The 17,255-nt window shown below is 40.0% G+C and overlaps 1 long non-coding RNA gene across 1 annotated transcript in view; it reads left to right on the forward strand.

Annotated features, from left to right (window-relative positions):
* Positions 1-17,255, forward strand: part of LOC147756577 (uncharacterized) — a 45,983-nt gene that overhangs the window by 10,889 nt on the left and 17,839 nt on the right. The window contains exons 2-3 of the long non-coding RNA XR_015324074.1: positions 11,061-11,132; positions 14,214-14,281. This is a non-coding gene — a long non-coding RNA (uncharacterized LOC147756577). The remainder of the gene's footprint in view (positions 1-11,060; positions 11,133-14,213; positions 14,282-17,255) is intronic.

A 17,255-nucleotide genomic window follows, 5' to 3' on the forward strand; every position in this document is an offset into this window, starting at 1 on the left:
AGAAGGTTTTCCTAATTCGAGTGAATATCTGCCTCGGGCCCAAAGTGGCTCCTCGATTGATTGGCCGTAAACAGCGGACTTATTCACGGTGTTAACCCACAGAGTGTGTATATCAAAAGGGCTCGCTGGGCCGTGATTACTCCGATTTGTACCAAAGGTGAATAGTCCTAAATCTGTTGTTATTATTATTATTATTGCCTCTGCTTTACCTAATTATAGTTTAGCAATGCTTGTTCATTTACTTAGCGGCCGCTTGATACCGTGATGGAAACTTCACTTTTGGCGTTGGCCGACCACTAATAATTTGACCAAGGTCTAACTGTGGAACCCGGTACGCTGCTTTCTCATACTTCGTCGGCGCATACCTGCACGGGCGTACGGCAACTTAGGAAGGACTTCTGGAGCTTTTTATAAGCCTAAGTACCGCAAATGGCTTTACCAGCTGAGTCAGCAGGGCGTTTGAAAAATGCGCCATTCAAATTTGGGTAAACTTTGACGGGCTACTTGTCGCAGAGAGGGCATAAGCTCATACGCTATCCTTCGTACAGGGAGAAAACTCTTTTTTCCTAGAACAAGACAACAAACTCATCAGAGCGAAAAACAGTGTGTCCTTGTCAAAATAATTTGAGTTAGGATGAGTTATTATCCAAAATATTACCGTGAGAAATTATAGACTTCTTAGGTTATTCCGAACCGATAATACATGACATCGCGATTGCGCAGGCGATTGCAGAAGAAGCGTAAACAGGTTTCAGCGCAGCATAATGAAAAATCCACAGCAGAAGAAGAATAGTTCGGACTCGAGAGTTAATTGATGCCATCCAAAAGTGTACCTCTGGTGATCCTTTTGTTTCGATCAGAGCCATAACGAAGAAACTTAATGCGAGCGGGCGTACCGTGCCACGGTTTTTAACGCTCTACGGTACGACGTCATATCTGTAAAAGGTCAGACAAATGCCCTCTGGAGATAAGGTATATCGGTACGGTTTGTTCCTCATTTTTTTCAAAAATGAAGCAACGGTCAACACAGTGGCATGGAGGCCAAGATTCTGCTTGAGAAAAGCAGAGATCGCTACCTCAAGTCCCATCAACAACACGTACTAAATAACTCGGAAAAATAAGGAAAGTTATTCATGAAACAACATTTGATTCTATTAAGAAAAAATATTAATCGTAGATGGAGAAACCACTACGGAAATATTTGTTAACTTGGTCACGATTTAGAAGATATCATTACTGTAGATAAAAGCAAGTTTTCGGCTAATGTTCTAAATGTGGTGTCAAGTCAAATAGACGCTTAGATATAATTTTAGAAAGGACTCATAAGAAGTCTGGATTTATGTGCTAGACCCTGTGTAGATGCCCAGTTTAAAAAGAAAGCCTCTAGTTTTGTAGAAAAAGTAAAATCACGTGCTTCTTTGGCAATTTTTGGCTTTTGTATGACACCAAAAAAGCTTATTTTCATTGGCTGATTTCACGAGTCTAAAAGGTATTTCAATAACTGCTAAACTAAATATGTACATTGAGGAGATTTAACGACAACATATATATCGGAATTAATTAGCATTTGTCAGCAATAAAATGATTTATATGAGATCCAGCTATTGAGCGGTTGTATCGTAGTATAAGGATATTTTGCTTACTTATTCTCGGCATACTGCCTAAATTTTCACCTACGATATATAACATTCTCTTAAACTACCGCCTTCTAGATTTTTGATGATGCGATCCTGCGTGCTTCACTGGACGGGTAATGAATTCATTTGACGGCCTGCTTAGGCCATCGAAGTCCATGTTTGAGCACTGACATCTTCAAGGTATTTACATATGCATTGTGGAGACCAATACATAGCGCCGAAAGATATTGGAATACCTGCCAAAGTGGAAGACGATATAGTTACCTAGGTTGTATATGTAGATAGCCAAATTAAGTATATCTATTTTTCCCATCGCTGCAACTTTTTACAGATTCTTACAGTGTTGAAATTGTTTTCACTGGCATTTTTGAGGAACTGGATTCACACGCTTTTGATATAAATAGCTATATTTCTAAACATTTAAGGCTGATATAAGTTATTTTTTTAGGGTCAATAATGAAATAGGACAAAATATCATCGCACTTGGCCTTTGAACCGCCAGTCCCCTCTTTTAACCAGCTTTTTTCAGTCGAATGCTACTTGTGATCATTTTATAATGTATTTTGTTTGTTATTATATTGACATTTAAGATGAAGGCATGTGTCAAAAATTGAATGACGACGCGAAGACACAGTAATTTTTTTGTTGCTGCTTAGGGAACTAAAGCAGCACGGAATTGGGCATTTTGATTGTTTTGGGATAGTGCGCACGCATAAGTCCTTCCTTTGCCGCAAGCGAGCGCTGGTATATGAAATATTTTGGCCTATTCAGGCGTGCTTGGCGTGCATAAAGTGAATGTTGCAATGTACAGCGTGCTTTTAAAGTGCGGTTGCCATATCTGTAGGTTAAGATGCTTCGCATCAAATTTGCCTGAGCATCTGTGCATTTATGTAGGTACTAACCTCCCTTCTATACAGGCTGCTTTATGCGGATACTTACAACGTGAAGAGCCCGCATGACCGAGTGAGGCAATCGCGAATTGTCACTCAGCATGCGTCATTTTTCTTCGGTTCGACCAGACTCAGCTTCTGCGGTTGAGATCCTGATATCTCCCTTCTTGCTGCTATCTTCAGTGCAACTATACAACCTTTAGGTTTCATCATGACAACCTACATCGCTGAGCGCAATCGCAATATCTTCATGAAGCGATTTTCTTCTAATACCCAGTGTTGGCCGCCTGTATGCCCACACTCAATTTCGACAACTGGAGAAATAGGCTTGGATTGAAGAGGAAGACTTTGAAACCCTCCGACTACAAACGGGTTTAGACGATGGGCTGATAGACGATAGATGATGATAGGTGGAACGGATCAAAAGGGCTGCCGAGTTCAACAAAAAATAAAAACGCGCCAACGTATGAAACGAGCAAATCAACCTAAAATAATGCAGTCACTTCACAAAAAATCTTTAGAACGAGGAAGACAAACCCAACTGCCCGCTGTCATCTCTATAATTGCTTAGTCACGCGCAAACTTTGAATGAAAATGGCGTACCAAAGGATTTTTCGCTCCAATTCCACTTGGCTTTTTTTTCTTTCCGATCCCGGTATTATCTCTTACGTCCTCGTCCTACCGGTGCTTGACTTTTCAGTTACCTAGTAAAGAAACACGCGCGACCACGAGGCTCTCTTTCCGGTTCACCGAGCACGAAATGAGCGGTATGAGGCGTCAATATGAAACGGATTTCTAACAAACCACGATCCTGCTGAACTAACGCAGGCAGGATCTACACCATCCAAAAGTAGCAGGAAGAACAACAAGTACAAAGAGCAGTAGCCACATTCAAGTTTCTGCGTTTCCCACCATCGCTGTACTACATTCTGTAGAGCATCCACTTCTGAGTACTTCATTTTTTAGTAAACGAGGGGTTCCTTTTCCCCTCATTCTAGAGAAAAACAGCTCCTTGTCACGACGCGCTCATTACTGTCGGGCAGGGGCAAGCGTTTTTTGTCGTTCTCGTCGTCAGAGTGTTAGCATCGTAATGGTGTCGCGGCGTTGTAAAAAATTTTTTTATCACAAATCGTCTGTGGTCAGCGGTGGTAGAAGAAAGGCATTCGACTGCGGTGCGTACTATGAACAATATATCGAGTCTCCTCTTCTACAGACTGAACGGTGTGTTGTCCTGAATAACTGAGTGACTGGGTGGTTCGTCGCTAAGCAGCAGCTGCCACAACCGTCTCTTCAACTCTGCGATCTCGTGTTCTGGAGACACTTGTGAAACAGAGGAATCATCGCTATGGGGCAGTATCGGAGCATCGAAATAGAAAGAGTACGGACTTGTAAGGGAGGCATTTCCTATCACTTCGCTTTAAAGCTCTAAATGCACCATTCGCGTACTCGTCAACTGTCTAGCGCTTTCCCACCTTCCACTTTTCAATTGCCCCCACACGCACGGTTTTATTAGAAGGCATTTATACTTCGCTCGACGAAGCTGTGAGCTCTATTAGTGCGTACGATTTGCGTCGGCGCGGACTCATTTCTGCGATGACCTAATCTTCTAAAGTATTGCTGCCAAACCACTAATTCAAAGCGGCTACAAATAATATGAGCGACACTTGTGCTCTCACATGAATGACTGCATAACTAATTGGAAGTTTAATGAAACAAATTCTAGAGAATTTTTAGATGGTTTGATGAGCTTCGGGCCGCGCCTTTTTTGTGTTGACGGTTAACTAATGGTTTACCTAGACTAACGAAATCAATAAAATGAGTACACAATAACAATTATTACATAGGCAAACTATACGACCGATAGGATATTCGGGATTTTTATTCAAAATAGTAATTTTAATTACAGGTATGTTTATTCAAGTCTATCGATTGGCACAAGAAAATGTTTTCTACATAGAATATTATATTAAAATCTCACTTTTCAAACAACATCTTTCACTGGAAAAATGGGATTTAAATATATGAATATTTATTGCGTTTCGATTGGTACTAAAAAATACCTCGCCTACATAGACTTTTATGCAAAACTTTATCCGTTCCGTCCGGTTTTTTCATATTGAAATATCAAGCTTAATTACTGGAGGATATATCACATTTTTATTTTGTTGGCCAAGGTTTATTGATTGTCCAAAAGGTGATACGTTGTGTCCTTTGAAAAATTTTTCATTAAATATTTTCCAACTACAATATTCAGCATATCCAATGTTATAACTTTTTAATTGATACGTATTAAAAAATCGCTTAAAAAACGCTCAAAAATAGCTCGAAAGGCGTTCTCAGCCCCCACTGACACGGGAGCGAGGCAAACCCCTCAATCGGTTTCCGAGCATTTTCGCGCCAAGATGTCAATTTTAGCTGAAAGGACGTGTCTTGGATATTTATTCAGCTCAACGAAATCTATCTATTGGCGTTAACAAAAACTCTTTGCTCAAAACATTATGTTAAATTTTCGATTGGTTCCAAAGAGCGATGTTTTTTACATAGACGTTTTCGTAAACATTTTGCCAGTAAGAAAATATTTTAATAAAAACCTTCGTAGCTCAACTCCTACAACTTTCTTATAAACATGTCTAGAATCATCTTGTAAAGGAAAGGCCAAAAAGGGGAAGCTTGCAAGAAACTCCAATTTACCCAAACTATTATTACACTTTACTAACTGCCCCCAGGAAAAACGTGTTCATCCAATCATTTTACGCGCATCTCTATTCCGGATAGTACTTACTTATGACAACAGACAAAGAAAGGCAAAGTTTAACCAGTATATAGGTCACCGTAGCAGATCACGGCGAATGTGGCACTAAGGTGCATTGTAAGAGAGATATATTATGTGAAACTATGGCCTTTGAGCCACAGTTCGGTTTTAATTTTTCACTAATACTCTCATATGGTATAATATAATTTTACTGGGAAGACAATTCCCGTTCTCAGTTCTTTCGTTTGCATATATCGCAGAGCTTAAAGGTCTACGGAAGCAACGGGTTCAATTGAGATATAATTATTGTATATATGACAAACAAGTTAATATAGGATGACTATGCAAATTGCGTTCTAGAGCTGAATTGTTACGGAAATTTTAAGTTCTTGTACTATAATGTTGTGTTATTGAAGATTTGACTGAAACGATAGAATTATATATACAAATACACGGTATACTTTCTATTGCTGTGTATATAATATAATAAGGAAGAAAATGAAGATCTTAAAACGGGATTGGAACCTATATAGCGACAACGAAAGTTAAGTGTAGTTTAATATTTAGAAAAAGTAAGAAGATTTTGTAAAATTATTTCTATTACTTACATATGTAACTATTAATACACATTATTTTCTTGTGCCAATAATAACGGTAAAATAGCGAGGTTCAGCCAGTGGCGGAAGCATATTTCTTCCAGCATTTCAATAAAGCGAGTTAAGCTTTGATTGAAACAGTCTGGCATAATAGGCCGTTTTTTAGTCATACTGAACACGAGTCTAACAAATGTCTATTGTGCTTCTTCGCGCCGCTCCCTCAAAGGAAACACCTAAGTTTGCTGTTAATTGCTTATCAATAACTATCACCTGTATTAGTACAGACTTGTGTATTCTATATTGTCGACAGCCAGCACAGGGTAACCGAAAAGCCCTAAGAAGAGATTGCTTTATCCATATATACAAAGAAGTTTGGCAGACAGCCCGTCTCTCTAAACGTGATGTCATCACCATAGTCTTTGTATCGCTTCATCAGCATCGCCTAAGCCATAATGGTAGATTTTCGGAGACTTCTAGACGATGCATATGATGTGATAACAGGCATTTGAATAGATTAAGCAGATTAAACAGAGGCGAGAGGAATCATCTTTGGGGGAATATGCGGAGGACACCATGCGGCTGGTTACAGGAAGCCATCGAAAACTTTGAAAAGCCACAGTATCTTATTAGTCAGCCGCTATAATGCCTAGACACCTTAAGATGATTGAATTGCGTATTGGCACGTAGTTACTGTTTTTGGATGATATGTATGGCGTTACTTTTATCAAGTCCACATTTGACGCGAATATGCAGGAATGAGCACCTACCTATATTCTAGACCACTACGTCCTGCCATCATTGGTATTGACAATGCAATGCTTAAAATAGAATGTAGCAAAGTAAGTTTTTACGCACACTGAAACGATGGGGACCATTGTATGAGATAATGTCACAGATTACATTTATAGAGCATATAATCTGATAGCAGGCTTGCGCTGTATTTTAACGTAGATAACTAGATACTGCGAAAGTGGTACTTGTAGAACGAGGTTTATAGACTGTTTCTTCAACCTGTTCAACACAATAGAAAAATAGGAAACGAACATCTCCGGATCGTCCTTGCAATTTGCTAAAACGATCCCGGATACAATTTTGCTACCATCTAAATTCACTCATTTCGATAACAGGCAGAAAGGTTCATAGTCATCCAATTTTTTTCCCGTAAATAAACGTAAGAAAGAATATACAAACTCAAAAAGTTTCACCGTTGATAGAAGAATAACGAAGCCATTGCCGTCAACTATTCGGCATTATGGGGATCTGTAATTAAACTAAATGATTCTAATGCTGCCGGTTCGCCTGGGTGTTTTAATGAAATGACGAACCTTTTTCTCAGACCTTCTTTCGTCAGCTATTGTTTTTTTTTTTCTTCTTCTTCTACTCTAACTCTGCCCTTTCTTCTTTCCTAATAATCTTCCTGCACAGCAACTGAATAACAACAATTTATTCATGGTAAGAAGTGGCTTCAAATGAGCTTCTTTTTGACTGTTAACTGTTTTAATGTGACATCTGCAATTACGTAATACAACAGCTGACTTTGAGTAAATCCGTTATAAGGGCTATAATATAATAGCCTGTCTAAGGTAACGGAATGAGTTTTTCAGCGGTCCGATTTAGGTGTCCGTTTGGGCTCAGTACGCCAACGTGGATTGTGACGGCAAATGTCTTCTAATACGTTTGATCTAGTAGTTCCATTGTCTGTCACAACACTTTGCCAGTATTACACTCTTTTCAAAATGAGACTTAAAAGCATAAATTTATGACGAAAATTTGCGACGTTGTGGTTTTCGCTTAGTCTTCAATTTTTCAAGCTATCCACCTGCGTGAATAGGCAAGCTGTTTCCGCGTTGTTGAAGAAAACACAGCATGCACAAACCTTGGATAAATTACTGCGAAGACACAATCATCGTATAGTAGTATCCCCCTTTAGAAACTAATGAGCGAGAACTTAACGACAAGAAGATCTTCGACTCCTTCGTTGAATAAATCGGATTAATACGATGCGAACGTTGATGATTAGGCCACATTGGAGGCGGCTGCCCGTCATTACCATCGGTCTCGATAAATTTGTACACGGTGCGCGTTCCATATGTACAGTATCTTTCCGTCCTCCTCTCTGCCAGCCTATCTTTTGCTCTATACAAATATCACATAAAGCGAATGAGAACTCCGGATATGAGGAGGGAACGAGGAAACGGAACAATGCTCAAATCCTTCTCTGACCATTTCGGGCCGTTCCATCACGCTGCTACTGGCGTTGCTAATCGGCGCCAGGCTGGCTGCTAATTGTCTTCCGTCATGTACGATGTCTTCTTAACAGCGTTTCAACGAGGTATGTGAGCTACACTTCGACTAGTGTTAACGTATTCGTAGTACAGATATATTTACGACAACGGCCTTTGGCGGGCCAGAGCTAACTAACTCCGGTGACGCACACCACATTAAAACTCAACTGCGGTTAGCCTTTGTGCTAATGGCGATAAATCAGTGGTACATGTCATTAGTCATTCACCGGACAGTAAAAAGCCAATACATTCAAATGTTATATTACTGCATAGATGTAAAAATGAGCTTACGCTTTTATATTACATCGCTCATAATGTATTGTTACTATTTGATCAAAATAAAAAAAAAGGGTGTAGCAACGAAAAGTGCCTGTGTCAGGTAATCGATTTTTTTTCACCGTAACGCGGCTTTCAATAGTTCTGTAGCATCGATAAGTACTACTGAAGCTTGTCCCTGATTCGCTCACGAGCGTTAAGCAGTTTTGTCGGATGAGCCTAAAGAAGTGGTGCGTTTACGAAATTCCCTCCGTCCTCTATTTATCGTTTTAGCTGTCTCGCTCAGTTCCCATCCAGGCATGTCCATTCTCCAACAGCTAAACGAGTAGTTAGCGAGTGAGTCGCGAGTCTTGTCAGGGGACGGAGGCAATAGTGTTATTATTACTCCCTTAATTAGTACCAGCAGTAGTCAACAACATCCGTTTTGTTCATCCAGCTTCCCTTACGGCTAGTTCCCTCATCACCGATCCCCCCCGACCCAAACCTTCCCCTTTTATTTTCTGCCAAAGCTTTGTTTTTCTCCGGTTTGTAGACGCCACTTCACATTTTACATGCTACCTATCGCGGTTTTCTTACGTTGCATTTCGAAGTATCGTGCGTACCTCGCTTGTGTGGTACAGCTTAAGCTAGCGCCAGGCCCGAGCCCTATTGTTATCGTAGCCTAAAAATACAACGAATGAAGGTGATGAACACGACGACGACACGCGAATTATCCTGCTATTGCGATATGCTTTTGAAACGTGTGCGCATTATGTGCTTCACCCATGAATGCAATCGTCTACCATTCATCGACGACCACCGCAGCAATGACCCGCGCAGAAGTCGGTCAAAGCGTATTTGTTAACACGCGGTTCGCACATCTTGCACAACACAGACGCTCGCTGTAGTGTTAGATGCACACAGCAGAAGAAAATACGATAGAGCTAATGGAAGGATTTCGTTTACAACTATTACTCAATTATCGAGGCAATTTCTCGATTAGCTCCTTTGAAAATGATCATTGTGTGGTACAAGAGTGAATACTTTACGACGCATGGCTACCGCCGATTCACAGGACGTTAAACATCAGTGAAGGTTTTATTCAGCCGGAGAGTACAATGAAAGGAAAGTTTTCCGTACCTCCCAGATTTGCGCGTGATTGCAAGTAGGATTATAACTTGTACTGATACCCTGTTTTGTTTACGACTATAGTACTCTTTCAGGAGAATCATATCGATTTGACGATATGACGAAAGCAGATTCTTATTTGCTTTCACTATCTCCTCCATTCGTTCCTAAAATATCTATATGCCACAGGCATATTTAGTAGATACATGAAAGGAAAAATTACTACGCCAGTACAGATACGGCTATGCTGATTGAATTAGCAGTGGTTACAGTGATACCTACTCAGTCTTTCGTAACCTATTTACATTATCCAAAGTAGCTCTTTACAGTTTGTTTCAGGCCTCGAAAAGTTCAGGCTATTCGAGTGTAACAGCCACAATTATCTACGTACCAAGTGTCGCTGTTTTTAGGCGACTATAAAAGAATATGCCGTGTTGCTGGGTGGCCTTTCTTCGCACTTCGGACAAGCGACCACATAATTTGGGTATGCTACAAAGACCAATGCTATGACAAGGTTTTTTTATTCCCGCTTGCTGGAATTCTTCAATACTCAGGCTTCGACCTACGCTTCCCGTGAACGTGGTATAATCCTTGATGATGGGAAACATTGTAGCATGCTGTAGTAACGAACTATACTGTTATCCTATAGCTCGCTCTTGCTCGTATTTGTAATTAAGGTATTAGCGTTACGTGATATGTATGACGTTCTATAGAGTACTACTTAACGCTAACGGTTTAAAATGAACCGAAATGCATGTACATAGTAAACATAATGTAGAGACGCCCACTGAAAGTTTTTCTTTTTAGCTTAAACGATTAAAGCAATCAGTGGGCTATGTGAATCAAACGATGAAATTTAGAACTTGCTATTGGCGGCAAATAATTAGCGCCCCGAGATGGTGAAAATCATCTATCGTCCTAGTCAACGCTGTCCTGATGACGATAGCTTAAAGCAAGTTTTTTATATTCAAGTTGGAACTCCTGTCACAAAGGAACTAAGGGTCAATTTAGTAAATATCTAGACGATTTTTCTGATACACTTGTGTCGAGTTTTGCCATGCGAATTTGTACGTTCTTTTCTAACGCGGATGGGTAAAACCCATAAAGATAAACAGCTTTCAAATTGAACTCATTAAAGATGACACACTGCTTTGGAAGCGACGAAAGTTGACCAGATATGGGAAATGTAGATCTTTAAAAGAAAATTAACAACATCAGATCGCTGAACTTTCCAAACTTGCCCTGTCAAGACAACTAAAGACTTATAAACTGATTGATAATTATAACGACAATCGTAATTTAGCCATGCTCTAAATGATCGTAACTCCACCATCTTTGTGAGGATTGAATCCACTTAACGTCAACATTACCCCGACGAGCAATAATGCTTATAGCTATAGAAAAAGATCAATTTCGAATTTGTCACGAATACAGAGGATAGGTATACTTACGCTGATAAGTTATAACTGCCAGTTGAGCTAACGGTAATAACTTAACGATTGTAAATCATTTCCAAGGACTCAGCTGGAGACGGAACTTAAGATCTAATGGCTGTGGGTTCTGAGCCGAACCAGCTCCGTTACTCTGAGGTAAGCAGAAATTTTGCTTTACTACGAGAAATTGAACACATGGCTAACTGGGAATACAAACTATCGTACACAATAATGACGCGCATGATCATTTAAGCAGCTTTATTGAGAACGTTCATTTTATTGGTCGAGTTTGGGCTCGACTTCCAAGAATTTCTTAAAATTCCGCTCTCATTTAGTCAGCAATTGATTTCTTATATTTACCAATTAGTAATTTACGAATATGTATTTTAGATATTATGTGTATTATAGATTATTAATATTCAATGTTGCCCTTTCAAAAAAGTCCAACAACAATACGTTTTTCTGAAGGCCACGAACTATCAGTCAGATTAGTTCTAGGTTCCGCGACGTGAAACAACTAGAAACCATTAATGCCAAACACCTGTTATTCATTGGCCAGGTGTTGTTAACCATTCAGTCGAATTTGGCTCACTCACAAAAACGGACCATCCTTATCGAATTTGTACAGACTGTATAAACTATAGTTAGTTTTTTGTTATCCAGCCCATAAGAGCAATACAAAATGAAACAAATCCAATCGACCTAAACAACAAACGTTTACTTGTAGACACTATAGCATAATTCTTCTGGACCTATTTCTTTTTAGCGTATTTTTAGCGTTAGTGTTGTACGAACATCACTTAAAATATATTATTATAATATATTGTTATAATTTATAATAATATATTATAATAATATATTAAATAGCTAATTAAAAATGTGACGTTTCGTGTTGTTGGATCAACTCGGATCGCTGATTTTCTATGAGATAGTACGCTTAAAATGTGCTTTTGATATTTATCAAGACTAAGCGATATGGTAAGTTTTGGTTGACGCTCTTGCTTTTCTAGAGTACAATAGAAATCGCACCTGAATCGTCTGGTAATATGTTCTCAGATTTAATCGATGCTAGATCATTGTAATTTTTCTAGTTTATCCCACGCGCCTTCACAAATGGCCCGGAGACTCTCATATAAATACAGTTGTTTCTATGTATCTCACAGGAGTTCCATACAACTGTAGCCCATAAAACGATGTCAATAGATCGTAGGTAAGTTTGTACGAACCACATTAGATTCACAACGGAAAACAGCTACGATTACTTAGTCCCGTCGATGACCAAGTTCGAAATGAAGCCTGTCATAAATGGCCACCATTGAGGGCTAGATCGCGGAGATTTGTCACGCACCGTCGATAACAGACATACAGTCACAGAGCGTGCAAGTGTCCAATTATATATTTAGGCTGTCTATTACCTGCACATCGTATAATGGTAATTTCCACTTTAAAGGTACAGTACAGGCGTTGCGGAAACAATTGGCGACAGATTTTCATTGTCGATAAGATTAGATAAGCGACCAGATGCACTGGGTGGCCTCTTCCCTGCCCTCGTTGAAACACTACTACCATCCTTGATGCTGCATGTTTTCTGTTAAAGTGAACACCGGTGTCTGGGAAGTACTTCACTGCCAGTTTTCCCTACCGTTATCTGGATAGAGGCCGGCCAAATGTTCTATGCTACCCACGTCATTGTATGCGATAGACTACGACGGGCTAGACGGGCCGGCAGGCAAACGGTCAGGCCAGGGGGACTCCGACCTGCGAGGTGGTTCGGGCGTTTTCGAAGCCCCACTCACTCGGTCACTTTTTGCTCCTTTTGGCCAACGCCCACGCGTCTATCCGCTTTTTGACCGCTATCACAAGCATCATGCCTTAAAGACGGTATCGTGGGCCTGGGCGGCAACTGTTGAAGGGAGCGAAATGCAGTTGTTGAACAGATAAACGCAGATGGAGAAGTCGGAAAAAATATAAAATGAGGCGAGACGTGTTTTGTCGATACGATTTGCTGCTCCGCGTTCATACACCATAAGCTTACGCAGTTCTTTACAGGCTACAGGGCGTTAGGGACCGGTTATAGCACGCAGAAGTAAACTGAGGTGGCACTTCTTACCTGGCACGAAAACAACAAGCATCTTCCCGATGTAAGCGCCAATCATCTCAATGCCTCGAGTCGCCTTAAATCTATTAACTAAATGGGCCTGGCAGACTGACCACACGATCGCGATCGCGGGGTTGGCTGTACTTTACTGGTAAATGATTCTATGCAAGCACGTCGCTCAATCGCTCTAGAGTAGGTTTGGTCTTGTGGCAGGAAAAGCACTATAGACGTCAACACAGCCAATAGTCCAATAGAGAGAAACAGTTTACGAAAAGAGTAACATTCGTGTTCTTCCTAAATAGCTTTTTCGCTGTATAAGCCCAAAGGAAAATCACTACAGTTACGCTTGCGATGTGCTAACTCAGGGTGCAGCGAGCTTACTTTACCATCTAGGCTTGGCTTTTTTCATAATGTTCACTACATTAGCATAGCTTACATAAACCCCCATGTATTCATAGTAAGTTGTTATGACTCATAGAATTCACGTTCCCTGGCTAATACTAGAAGTAATCAGCTGGAGCTACCCTATTCTATTGATGAGCTACGATCTGTGGAAGTTTAGAAGATAAATAGAAATTATAATTAAACAAGTAATGTTGCAAACAGAGGGCCCATACTGTACCCTAGGTTTATTTATGGATCGTGAAAGATCGAAGTAATACAATTTTTTTATTTTCTAATAAAGAATAGGCTTTCTGTAAATTGTAGTAGCCCGATTCGTATCGAAACTGATATTACCATATGTTGCCACTTGATTTTAATACAAGTAAACGTTTAAGTGTGCATGTTTTAGTATAGAGAGTGTGAATACCTTTTGAGCATTTACCATTTCGTTACGTAAAACCAGTTATCATACTAAGGCGTGTTGAACTGTTAGTTTTATCTTATGGTTTCCTTCACTACCTTATGCTCTTTTACACCTATTATCAAATATTCAGTTTATATAACTATAGAAACGACCCATTATTCTATAGACAAATCTAAAGAAATAAACAAATAAGGTAACCTGAGCAGATTTTCAGAGTGCACCGAAAATTATATAATTACATGTCGCACCTCGTTGAGAACACCTAAAAATAATTTAAGTTGAGCTGTTTTACTTAGAAATAGAAAATAAAAGATGTTTTTCTTTCTTGCAGGTTCACTTGCCATGTGTCATAAATTTGGTCAACGATGGGAAATTTTCATCGTTCCTAACAACAGTTTGGTAAGGACTTAAGGCTTGTGTATTTGTAACATAACAGGCTTATGACTGATTATTCGAGACACAATAATGAAGTGGATTTTTTGTTCATTTTCTTTGAATAGAAATTATGGTATGTATTCTTTAGACTTTTGCATTAAACATAGAGAAAGTCAGTATGCTATAGTACATAAAATAACTTTATCATAACTTCAGAATGACAGACCTAATAATAATAGACTCCGCTCATGCAGTAATATCTGGTATCTAATCGACCACCATATATATATATGAAGTTCATTTTTGGGTAGATATGCATTTTTGCTTAACCCATTTTGTAGAACGTTATACATATAGACCTACTTATTTTTATATCCCTTTCAAATAATATGCATTTAATTGTTTCATCATTGGCAACACGGTTGTAAATGTGTCTTAATGCGAATGATGCATAATCCTAACCTCGGTAGGTTTTCCGATCGCATGAAGCCATCTCTCGTTATTATAGATATTACGATTTTAATACTTCTGATGTCCAGAAGACGTGTCGGATAATCTAAGCGGCACCAACCAGTTCCTATATTCGTATCAGAAAGACGTAGGTATTCGCTAGAACAGAAATATAATAAGTAGAAAAAGGTGGCATTTTTCCGCACCATGAATCACTTGGTAGACTTATGTTTCATGAACAAATATAAATATTCTTCTTTAGCTATTTATAATAAAGGCCTGTTTAGCTGTTTCTCTAGTGTTACTTCTAATATCTAATATACAAAGTCAAGGAACAACATTTAAGCAGTCTGGTAACCTATAGATATTCAATTTATGCTTAATGAATATAAAACAATAATGTACTATAGAACTATATTTTTTTTTATACAGCAGCAGCACGCCGCTTATGGTTATATACTTCTGCACTACATCGCTCGTACGCCAAACTATTGCCTTCTGTTAGCTGAAACCAATCAGCATGCTATCTATAGAAGTGGAAACGAAGAGATCAGTTTGTGAAACTAGGTTTGTTTCTTCTAGATGTTCATAACTACGGAGACTCGAGTTAGGTTCTTTACATTATCACCATTTAAACGTTCAGTGTGAAATACGACGTCAGCTGTGCCTTTTGGGGTTGTCAATTTACCTGAGAACCGACAAGAATTGGTGTAACTTCCTACGAGGCTATAAAATGCAGGGGTCTACCCGTTTGAGCTATTTCCGAGACGACTCACCTGAATGTAGACGCATGGCTTAACTACTGGAAACGGGCATCCGCGTTCCTGTAGGTATCGACAGGGTGCTCGCTTGCTGATGGGATTTCGGATCCTTGTTTTTTGATTTTTGGATAGCGTTAAACGTCTCAAGAGCACGACTATGTGCGTTTCTCAAAATTGCGCTTTCGCTTAGTTCGAACAGAGAATGGTAAATAATATTTTCAATCTTCTGTTGTGCATCAACATTCTACCGTGCCGCAATCCCGCAAAGGCTAAGGCAAAGTTACGCGATCCACAGTATATATAGATTTAGACGTTTCAGAAGCACGTTAAAGGACCGGCGGTGGTATCGAGCACTGTTTAGACAACAGAGCTAAAAATGGAATGAGTGTTTGGAAGTAGTGAGACGATACAGAACTAGTATTTGCAGATATCGACCAATGTGGCCTCTCTGGTCGGCCTTCCATTGAGTTTTTCCATACAGTTCAACTGCTGTGCAAAAAGGGAGATATCTTTGCTTTTAAGCTAACATGGCGAGCGTCCTTCGGATTTTTAAAGCTTGAACGGTTCGGTGCAAAGAGGGCTGCTGTATGGGTCGCCAGGGAACAGTTGAACTGATGCGCTCTTCCATCTAGAGAAGAAAAGTCTGGTGGAAGAAGGAGCTACTATCCCGATGCAGACGGCCATAACGAGAGCCACGACCAATAATAGCAACGCGACCTGGGCGACGTGTGCGTGAGTGCTTACGTCGCCACTTCCCAAATGGGATAGCAGACAGCGAACCGGGACGTGTATGGTGAGGTGCGACAGAGAACGCGAGTTGGCGGTAGAAGAAGCAATGAAACGCCGAACGGCCATCTGAAAAACGAGATTGACTGAAGGTCAACGCCACCGAAAACAACAAAGAGAGAAGAAGACCTGAATGCGGACGTTAGGATGAGCGACCTTTTCTCTCTTTCGCTATCGTCTAGCTCCTTCAATCCCAAATATGATTTGTAGACGATGCGCCCATCTTTGCCGCTGTCAGCACACACAGGCCTCGTCCTTTGTTCAAAATTCTAGGACGAAATTTCTGCTTAGCTCCCTAATGTATTCGCTCGATGGCTGCGAACCGTTTTGGTCTGTCACTCCTCCCTGTTGCCGTACGATCCGTTTCGCCGAAAATAGACAACTGATTGCGAAAATGGACGAAAAGGTGAAGCGAAGAAAACTAAGGACTGCGATGTCTACCAAGGCCGTGCTTCCGATATGGAACTCCAGCCACTTTCAAGCGCTGCTTCTGGCCTTGCCGCTGGTGTTAACAGCTCTGTATAGCAATCGCGCAGCGGCGGTCGTGTTGTCAATGTCGAAGAAGGAGGCGCGCGAGGAAGGACATCATGAAAAAAAAAAAGAGCAGAAGAAGCTCAAGGATTCGTTAAAGTGGTCAAGATACACGTATTCGTAATGTAACGTTTTTTTGAGTAATTGGGATCATTCCCGATCCAAATGAATCTAAATAGCTTCCGCTAGATGTCCCTATACTTGGCTAACCATAAATATTGGTTGTTCTGACTAGCGCAACAGGAGCAACCGTGACGTTTGAATTTTGCATACCCTCACTTGCCATATATAACAGCACCAAAATACTTAAATAAGTACTTTAGTATAAAACAATCAAACGAAATTACATTAATTACCATAACAGTAAAACTGTATTAATACAATTCCGAACATACCGTGTACTTTGAACACTACGGTGAATCTTGGGAAATAGTAATGTCGTTACAAGAAATTACCTTTTAATGCTAATT

Source organism: Varroa destructor, unplaced genomic scaffold, assembly GCF_002443255.2.
Source record: "Varroa destructor unplaced genomic scaffold, Vdes_3.0 BEIS01000003.1, whole genome shotgun sequence".
Taxonomy (NCBI): Eukaryota; Metazoa; Arthropoda; class Arachnida; order Mesostigmata; family Varroidae; genus Varroa; species Varroa destructor.